Here is a 9,328-nt window from a genome sequence, read left to right as displayed (position 1 = left end):
ACAAGGCAGCACTCCTCTTTTAGCTTTTATACTGCAAACAACTATCTTTCATAATTTATTTAGGACACCCCTGTCTTTTGTTTTTTTTTTTTTTTGGGGTTTTTTTGCATTTGTGTGCATTTTGTTGGTGATTTGACTGTTCAAGATGGCCCTCAAGCACAGTGCTGAAGTGCCGGCTAGTGTTTATAAGTGCAAGATGATTATGATGTTCCTTATAGAGAAAATATATGTATTAGAAAAGCTTCAGTTAGGCATAAGTTACAGTGTTGTTGTCCATGAGTTTAATGCTAGTGAATCAACAATATATATTAAATAAGGCATCTTTAAATGGAAACACACATAAAACAAGATTATGCACTTGTTAGTTGATAAAAATATTAGTTGATAAAAATATTACAACCAAAGGTTCACAGGAACCTAACCCCGTATTTCCCCTAGGAGCAATGGCTCAATGTTCACTAATTCAGTGTTTTTGGTGACTTTGTAGAATATGACTACCATGAATAAAGAGAATCAACTATACAATCCAAACCACAATGTCCCTAAGGGCATTTTATCTTCAGCCCAAACTTCTCATCTTTTGTAAACCCAAATATTCAGTTGCTTACTGAACAGGTCTCCTCAATTGTCACAAAACACTTAAATTTGGCACATGGAAAGCTAGATTTGCATCTTCATCCCATTCTTTCCCCAACTAACCTATTCACCTTCCTAATTTCCTTGTCTCTGCTATCGACCTGACTATCTAACCAGTGATTTTAGCCACCATCCCAGAGTCCTCCTCACTGTCCCATCTCCAAAATCTCTGCATTGAAGCAGTCTCCAAGTCTTCTGCATTCTTCCTCCCATGTCTTGAGTCAGTCTTCTCTGTCCCATTACTCTTGCTTCTGCCTTGCAAGACTACTATCTATATGCCTGCCAGACTACTATCATCCTTGGATTTCTGAAGGGCCTCCTACTTCTCCCTTTCTAATCAAGGCTTCATGTTTCTGCCAGAATTATCTTTCTACCATGCCAATTCAATCCTGTTGGATTAATCTTACAGTTTAAAATCTTCACTGGCTTTCCATTGCAAACAATGTCAAGTCCAAATTCCAGCCTGGCATAAAATGACTTCCCCCAGCTGGGTTCTGACTACCTGTCCTGCCACCTCTCCATCTCATCCTCGCATCATCTTTTCTCTAGCAGAAATGAATTTCTTTGCTGTTTCCTAAGCATTCTATAGTTGCATATTGTTCTCTCTGCCTTGAATATCCTTCTTTCTCTGACTTGACCTTCCATTCTGATATACTATATCCTCTTAGAAGCCTTCCTATTCTTTTCCTCACTCCTACCAGACTGAATTAAATGCAGTCTTCTGTCTTCTCCAAACTTAAGTGGGTTAGCAATTACCTTTACTGTTCTGCAAGAGAGAATGGGCACATGTCTAGTTACTTCTATATCCCCAGGGTGGCACTCTTCCTAAAGGTATACCCTTGGACAAAAATGTTAGCTCCTCTGAGCCTCAAATTCACTTTTGCAAAAATGAATTAGTCCTACCCTCCTCAAATGGCTCTTGTAAAAACAAAATGAACAGTGCCCTAAAACAAAAACAAACAAAAATTGCCCAGAATTTAGACCCCAAAAAAAAAAAAAACCCCACTCAAATCTTGCTAGTACTTTTGCCTCACACATTTCAGCAAGAATTCCCCATCATCATCCAACTATGCCCCAAAAGACTTCTCCCCAAGACGTCTTTATTTTCACCAACACCATCCAAATTACTCACACTCTAAACCTGTCTTTTCCCCATTTGTGCCTATATTCATTTGTTGTTCATGGAGACTTGTTGAATTTTTCTTTCATATTTCTAGCAACATCTTCTTGTCCATTTCCAATGCCACCTGTCCTACTTTAAGAACAAACGGACTCAGTCTTGTATTATTCTTTGCAATCTTCACTGGTCGTCCTGCTCCCACTTCCCCCAATCCTCTCCATTCCTCCTGGTGCTTCAAGTTGCACCATGGCAAAAAGCTCCCCATCTACTCACACAGGAGTGAAATGTGCAGGGGTGTGATGGTAAACAATTGAGTGTCAACTTGATTGGACTGAAGGATAAAAGTATTGTTTCTGGGCGTGTCAGTGAAGGTGTTGCCCAAGGAGGTTAACATTTGTGTCAGTGGACTGGGAAAGGCAGACCCACCCTCAACCTGGGTAGGCACAATCTAATCAGCTGCCAGCATAGCCAGAATAAAAGCAGGCAGAACATGGGAAGACTAGACTGACTGAGCCTCCCAGCCTACATCTTTCTCCCATACTGGATGCTTCCTGCCCTTGAACATCAGACTCCAACTTCTTCAGTTTTTAGACTCTGGGACCTTCAACCACAGACTGATGGCTGCACTGTCAGGTTCCCTACTTTTAAGGTTCTGGGACTCAGACTGGCTTCCTTGCTCCTTAGCTTGTAGACGGCCTATTGTAGGACTTCACCTTGTGATCATGTGAGTCAATACTCCCTAACAAACTCCCCTTTATATATACATCTATCCTATTAGTTCTGTCCCTCTAGAGAACCCTGACTAATAAAATGGGCTAATAAATTGAAAACAGTCCAACAACCATGACAAAAAAGCACTGCTTGATGACTTCCTGAAGCTGGAGAGATTCTCTTTTTCCATGTGTCCAGTTCAACATTTGGCAATGTTGTGCATGAATTACAGAGAAGTGATATTAACCAAATTGCATACAACAAAAAGTCAGAGGAAAAGCAAATACAATAGGTGTTTTTCCAGCCTTCCAGAATGTTGAGTAAGAATGAATAACATGTTGTGAGTGATGACAAATTCACTTTCTATTCAGATTCCAAAAATCAAATACTAGACCAGGGTGTTCTTGGTTAAAAGTATTAAGAGCTCTAACCAAGTCAAGCCTGTAGCTAGGAATACAGGCACATGCCACCATACCCAGCTAATTTTAAAACCTTTTATGGAGAAGGGGTCTTGCTATGTTGCCCAGGCTGGTCTTAAACTTCTGGCCTTATGTGAACCTATAGGGTAATATGACTACGAAAAAAAAAATGTGTCCCATGAGCATGGTGTTGCAAACTCAGGAAGTAATAGACCTATTGTTTTTAGCTCCAAGCAGACAGTACCTGGAATGTATGGGACCACATTTGAAGAGGAACATTGGCCAATTGCAAGGTATCCTTGAATGAGCAATCAAAATAAAGAAGGGTGAAAATATCAGCAATGGAACACATACAGCACCACTTATTTCAAAATTGTAGAGGAAGCCTCAGATGAATCTGTGTTACATCATTATACTAAAGACCAATTTTGTTCAACATCAGTAAAAAGCAATCATTTGAAAGACAGATAATATGAAGAGTCGCTTTGGCTGGCTTAAACGTGGCACCTCACCCTTGCCTATAACTCATTGCAATTGCTTCTTCATTTGCATAAATAGTCATTGAGTTTTTTTTTTTAATTTAACTGAAAATGTAAAAAAAAATCAACCCTGTTGTCAATCAGACTGTAATAAATAATGTTTCTGTGTAAACAGAGTCAAGGCCACATTAGAGCTAAAGAAGTTACCTCTGGGAGGTTACTATTATTACTTTTTTGCCAGTGACATCCCAGTCCCATTTTGTTCTTCCTGCTTCCTCGACAAGAATTTCTCAGATACCAAGTTACTGAATTGTCCTCACATTCTAATAGCATCTAATACAAAACTGGCTCTTGTTTCTCTAGTTTTTCCTTACAATCACCTAGCCTAAACCCAAATCTTTCAATAAGCCCCTCCAGTGCCCTCTGATTGAAAAACCATGTGCTCTTCCTTACTGCAGCAAGATCAATAAACCTACATGTGTTTGACTATAGGTGTGTTCCTGGCAGTCTTTGACTAGTGGGCTTCAAGATATCAAATATTTATTGAGCATCTACTATGTGCTAGGTACTGTAGCAGGTGATGGGAGAAAGTAAGGAGTTGATTACGGATTAGAAAATGGAGGAATCTGGGACAACTCCAGAGCAACTGACAACAAGAAGGGAAAAAAGAAATGAGGAACTAAACCAAAGTAGTAGAAGTTGAGTCAGCTGTGTACAGGGCACCTGGCCTTCCCTTATCTCCCATTGCAGGTCCCCGCTGAGTAGACCCAGACTCTGTACCAAGTGGCACGGAATAGGGGTAGACATCAGCCCTGGGTGGGAACTGTCTTTTAGACTAGGGGCCCTTGACTTGTGTGGCCTTTATCGAAAAATGATGAGTTAGGCCTATTACATTCCTATGTAGGATGTTGAGCTAAAATTCACATAGGCCAGTTCCAACTGACAATGAAGTCAAAAGGACTATGAAGCATTGCGCCTCTGTAAAGGGAACTGGGTGGCCATTATGGACTGTCTGCAACTGAAGGAGGAGAAGACAGATCAGCAGACAGGTGAGACTAGAGATCATGTGCAGAGAGCATCAGAGATGTCTTAAGTGAGGTCATGAAGCCCTCAAGAGATAGAGCAGCCTTTTTGTGCAATGTATTCCCATTCACATCCCCATGGGGTCTGAATGAACTTGGGTTCCTTTCTTGAGTCTCATGTGGCCTGTCTTTACAGTGGGTACCCCTTTTGTTGAATTAGCTCTTATTGCCACATTAAGAGCCCTAACCAAGTCAAGAAAGAACAAGAGATCTTTGCTTTTGGGGGGACAGGGTCTCACTCTGTCACCCAGGCTGGAGTTCAGTGGTATAATCATGGCACACTGCACTCTTGAATTCCTGGGTTCAAGTGGCCCTCCCACCTCAGCCTCCCAAGTAGCTAGGACTACAGGCACATGCCACCACACTCGGCTACTTTTAAAACATTTTGTAGCAATGGGGTCTTGCTGTGTTGCCCAGGCTGGTCTTAAACTTCTGGCCTCAAGCAAACCTCCCCTCTCAGTTTCCCAAAGTGCTGGGATTATAGGTGTGAGCCACCACACCCAGCTGAGATTTTTAAACATTACAAGACTAGTAACCTAAAAGAGGAGAATGAAGGGAAGTAGAATTCACACAGCAGCCTCTGAGTTTAGCGTGGAACCATCCAGGGACCGGAATAGATGATGAAGGCAGGAAGAGGTTGGTGGTGGAACTAGTGACGTGCTAGGTGGTATCAAGCCTTGTTGCTGCCATTGTCTTGCCTTTCAAGATGTAGCTTGGAAGTCAACTCCCCGGGGAAGCCTTCCCTTGCGTCCTCCATTCTGAGATGAGAACTTTCTTCCCATGTTCTGACAACACTTTGGTTTACCACCTCAAAGCCCTTACCACTCTGCATTCTGATTACTAAAATTAATTCTGTCTGAATGTTCTCTAGCCCAGTGGTTCCGAACTGGGGGCAAGTTTGCCCCCTCAAGGGCTACTTTACAATGTCTGGAGGCATTTTGCTTGTCATAACTGGGTGAAGGGAGTTACTGCTGATAAACATCCAACAGCACACAGGACAGCCCTTGACAGCAAAGAATTGTCTTGCCAAACATGGTAATAGTGCTAAGTTTGAGAAACCTTGCTCTAGGTCAGCACTATTACTTTTGGTGACAATAGAAATGTTCTGTTATGTGTGCTGTCCAATACAGTGGCTGCCGACTGCATGCGGCTACCATGCCCTTCACATGTGCAAATAAGGAGCTTTTTCTTTTTTTGAGACAGGATCTCTGTTGCCCAGGCCTAGAGTGCAGGGGTACGATCCCGGCCCCACCGCAGACTCGACCTCCCACGCTCAAGCGATCCTCCCAAATCAGCCTCCCAAGTAGCTGGGACTACAGGCACGTGCCACCATGCTTGACTAATTTTATTTTTATTTTTTGTAGAGATGGGGTCTCCCTATGTAGCCCAGGCTGGTCTCAATCTTTTGGGCTCAAATAATCCTCCTGCCTCAGTGTCCCAGAGTGCTTTAATATTTTTATTTGTGGCCGGGCGTGGTGGCTCAAGCCTGTAATCCCAGCACTTTGGGAAGCCAAGGCGGGTGGATCACGAGGTCAGGAGATCGAGACCATCCTGGCTAATACGGTGAAACCCCGTCTCTACTAAAAAAATACAAAAAACTAGCCGGGCGCGGTGGCGGGCGCCTGTAGTCCCAGCTACTCGGGAGGCTGAGGCAGGAGAATGGCGGGAACCCGGGAGGCGGAGCTTGCAGTGAGCTGAGATCCGGCCACTGCACTCCAGCCTGGGCGACAGAGCGAGACTCCGTCTCAAAAAAAAAAAAAAAAAAAAAATTTTATTTGTATTTAATTTTAACTACAGTCATGTGTTACTTAACAATGGCAACACATTATGAGAAATGCATCATTAGGTGATTTTGTCATTGTGAGACCATCCCAGACTGTACTTAAACCTTGATAGTATAGCCTACTATACACTTAGACTATGCAGTGTAGCCTATCGCTACCAGGCTACAAATCTGAGTAGCATGTTACTGTGCTGAACACTGTCAGCAACTGTAATGCAATGGTAAGCATTTGTGCATCTAAACATATCTCAACCTAGAAGGTACAGTAAAAATACAGTATCATAATCTTATGGAACCACGATCATATATGTGGTCCTTAATTGACGAAAACATCATTATGTGGAGTCTGGCTGTTATTTGAATTTTTTTTTTTCCCTGAAACTAGGTCTTGCTCTGTCACCCAGGCTGAAGTGCAGTGACTTGATCTCAGCTCACTACAATCTCCACCTCCTGGGTTCAAGCAATTCTCCTACCTCAGCCTCCTGAGTAGCTGGGATTCCAGGCACCTGCCACTATGCCTGGCTAATTTTTGTATTTTTAGTAGAGACGAGGTTTCATCACGTTGGCCAGGCTGGTCTCGAGCCCCTGATCTCAGGTGATCTGCCCACCTCAGCCTCCCAAAGTGCTGGGATTACAGGTGTGAGCCACCATGCTTGGCCTTGTAATTTGAATTTAAATGAGCACTTGCGGCTAGTGGCTACTGTGCAGATCAAGCCTCTCCTTCCTACTCCTCCAAGTGGCCACTCCTGTCTCTCAGCAGCACTTGCTATAGCTACATTTTTACACTTGTGTGAGCATTTGATCCTTTATCCCCCTCAGTAGATTGGAAGGTTTCTGTGGGCAGGAAACATGCTAACTTGTTCATCTCTGTATTTTGTTTTTTGTTTTTTTCTTTTTTTTTGGAGGGATGGATTTTAATCTTTATTTACAGCACACAGCAAGATATGAAATTCCACAAAGAAATAAGAAACCCATTCAGAGGACAAGCTTTATACAGTATATACAGGTTGGAACTGTTCAAGTATAGTTTCAGTGTAAAAAGTGCTACAATACCAAACCATATTTAAAAGAGTTCTTTGTAGAGAAGCGGTGAGACAAACTTATACCAAACGTAGTAAATAACAAATTTATGCCTCAGCTACATGATCTAAAAGTTAAAGTTCCCAGGAGTCCTATCCTAAACTTGGAAGGTATAGCCTTCAAAGGTAGTTTCTGGTACCACATTTTCATCTTCCTCTTCCTCTACAGAGAAATCCTTAATTAAGCTTAACAAAGCCTTATACACACTCATTTTCATGGTTTCGTAGAGCTTCAATTTTGTCTAAGCCTCCACATTCTTCAGTCATCATACTAAGTTTCTCAGTTTCACCTAGTTTCTCAGCCTAAAAGATATTTGAAATGGCATCCAGGATAAGCAGAATTACCTTGGTATCTTTTGCAGTTAAGAGTTTCATCAGCATGCCACAATGAATGAGGTACACAATCTGTTCAACTGTTTCGCCACTGATATAGTTGGTCACAGCTCATACAGCTTCCTTTTGTATCCTGAGATCTGACTTAGAACACTGGCAAGGAATAGGACTAATCCATGATTCACAACTTGCTGTATCCGGTCCTGACGGCCAGCTGTGATGTTTGACGTTGTCCACGTAGCTTCCTTCCGAGTGTTAGTTTTGGGGTTGGTGAGCAGGCTGGGAAAGACGGCAAGTGCTCCCGCATCGATCACAACCTGAGTCTGTTCATCTGTACCAGTGACAATATTCCCTATGGCTCTTAGTGCAGGAGTCACAATTGGCAATTCAGAAGCTCCTAGAAGCTTCACAAGTTGGGGCACAACTCCTGTTCCCATGACGATGTCAGTTCATTCATTTGGACCATCAGTCAGGTAGGAAATAGCCCAGCAAGTATCTGCTAATACTTCTGGATCATCATGATGCAGGAGTCGAACTCAGGTAGGAAGAATTTCCTCAACAGCATCTAACAGGGGTGCAGGATTCTTGTTGCAGCGAAGATTTGGAAGTATCCAGGCAAGATTACGTAAGTAACCACATGCTAAAGATGACATATCAGGAACTGCAAGAGCCAACAGCGGGTCAACTGCACCGTACTTAGTAACCAAGTCTCGGAAAACTGAGCTATCGCATGCAATGTTTCCTGGAGCCGATACAACTTGTCCACTGATGTGAGCATGGGGAGATGCCAACAGAGAAATGAATGCTAGGATGGCACCTCCATCTACCACAACCTTGGCTTGTTCTGATTCCCAGAAGCAGTGTTAGCGCCCAGGCAGATTCAAACTGAATGGGACTGCAATCAGTTCTGCCCAAGAAAGACACAAATTTTGGAATCAAACCAGCCCAGATTAAGTTGTCTTTGCAGCGGGGGTTGGGGGGGGGGGGCCTGTTTTCCTCTAGAAAGTAGTTTCCTGGCAGCTTGAGTCGCTTGGAGCTGACTTTCCACATTGTTGCTATTTATGCCTTTGACAATGTCATCAACAGACCAATTTACAGTGCCCTGGTTGTTGTGGTTTTTCTGCAGCAGAGAAGTAGCATCATCAGGAAATGAGCTTACATTTCTCCTCTTCAGCATCTGGTCATCCTTAGCTTTCCTCAGCTCCAGATTGACTTCCATTCTGCAACACCTCATTTCTGTACTGTCTTTTCCCTTGTTCTTGAATCTGTTAAGTCAGGCAGCTGGGTTCATCTTTCTATTTTAATGCCTAGTACAGGGCCTAGTACTAGATGGGTTCTCAGTACACATGTGTGAAATGAAAGCACAGCCAAAGGATGAATGGCCAGCCAGGGAGTATGTTAGTGAGAGTTCTCCAGAGAAACAGAAGAAATGGGATATTTTACATATACATATATACACATAATATACGTATTTTATATATACTCTACATATATATGTTATACACACACACACATACGCGCATATATATAAAGGGATTTATTTTAAGGAGTTGGCTCATGTGATTGCAGAGGCTGAGAAACCTCCAGATCTGCAGAGTGAGTTACCAAACTAGCAATGCGAGAGAGCTAATGGTGAGCTTCTAGGCTGAAGACTGACAGGCTTGGGACCCAGAGAGAGCCATTGTC

The 9,328-nt window shown here is 42.8% G+C and overlaps 1 pseudogene; it reads right to left on the bottom strand.

Annotated features, from left to right (window-relative positions):
- Positions 1-7,121: 7,121 nt before the first annotated feature.
- LOC117099395 lies at positions 7,122-8,921 on the bottom strand (annotated as a pseudogene).
- Positions 8,922-9,328: the final 407 nt, after the last annotated feature.

The sequence above is a fragment of the Trachypithecus francoisi genome, unplaced genomic scaffold, assembly GCF_009764315.1.
Source record: "Trachypithecus francoisi isolate TF-2019V2 unplaced genomic scaffold, Tfra_2.0 Lachesis_group16, whole genome shotgun sequence".
In the NCBI taxonomy this organism is placed as follows: Eukaryota; Metazoa; Chordata; class Mammalia; order Primates; family Cercopithecidae; genus Trachypithecus; species Trachypithecus francoisi.
Note: the sequence above shows the minus strand (reverse complement) of the source record. Positions and strands in the feature narration are given on the sequence as shown.